The 637-nt window shown below is 55.7% G+C and overlaps 1 protein-coding gene across 1 annotated transcript in view; it reads left to right on the forward strand.

Moving 5' to 3' along the window:
• SLC16A2 (solute carrier family 16, member 2 (thyroid hormone transporter)) overlaps positions 1-637 on the forward strand; it is a 25,845-nt gene that overhangs the window by 1,016 nt on the left and 24,192 nt on the right. The window lies entirely within an intron of this gene.

The following is a 637-nucleotide window of genomic DNA, read 5'->3' on the forward strand; positions in this document are numbered from 1 at the left end:
CAGCCCCCCGCGCCGTGGCCTCTGGGCTGGGCTGGGGGTGCGGGGAGCGGGTGGCTTCGCTGGTCGGGCGGATTGGGCCGTATTTGGGAAGCAGTCACGCGGCAGGGATTTTGGAGGACTTTATTTTTCTTTCCTAAGGCCGGTGAATACTGCTCTGCCGAAAGCTCGCGGTGCCGGGAGTGGTGCTGAGGTCAAATACTCAAAAAAAGGGCAAGAATCAGAATTCAAGAGACACCAAACTTAAAAAAAAACAAACCCACAACAAAAACCAAAACCAACAAACAAAAAAACCCCAAATTAAATCAGGGCTGATCTTAGTGGAAAAGATGCCATAGGCCATCCGAGCTCTTTCAGAGGTGACAAACGTGTGGATGAAAATCCCAGGCTGGACTCACTCTGGCAAAAGGCTGCGGCTTTGCTCGGCAAAGATGCCAGGCTGGGGAACTCTAAAACCGGTGCCCCCATCCGAGTGGTACAGCTGAGGGTGCCAAATCCTGTACTGAAGGGCTGCTCTCAACGTGCCCCGGCCGCTGGCAGGCTCTCCTGGCTGTGTGGCCGTGGGTTGCTCCCGGGGATGCTGAAGCAGGGATGCGGGGAGCGCTGGGGAGCAGCTGGTGATGTGGTTTTGCACTTTGGT

The sequence above is a fragment of the Cariama cristata genome, unplaced genomic scaffold (assembly GCF_000690535.1).
Source record: "Cariama cristata isolate BGI_N322 unplaced genomic scaffold, ASM69053v1 scaffold22008, whole genome shotgun sequence".
Classification (NCBI taxonomy): domain Eukaryota; kingdom Metazoa; phylum Chordata; class Aves; order Cariamiformes; family Cariamidae; genus Cariama; species Cariama cristata.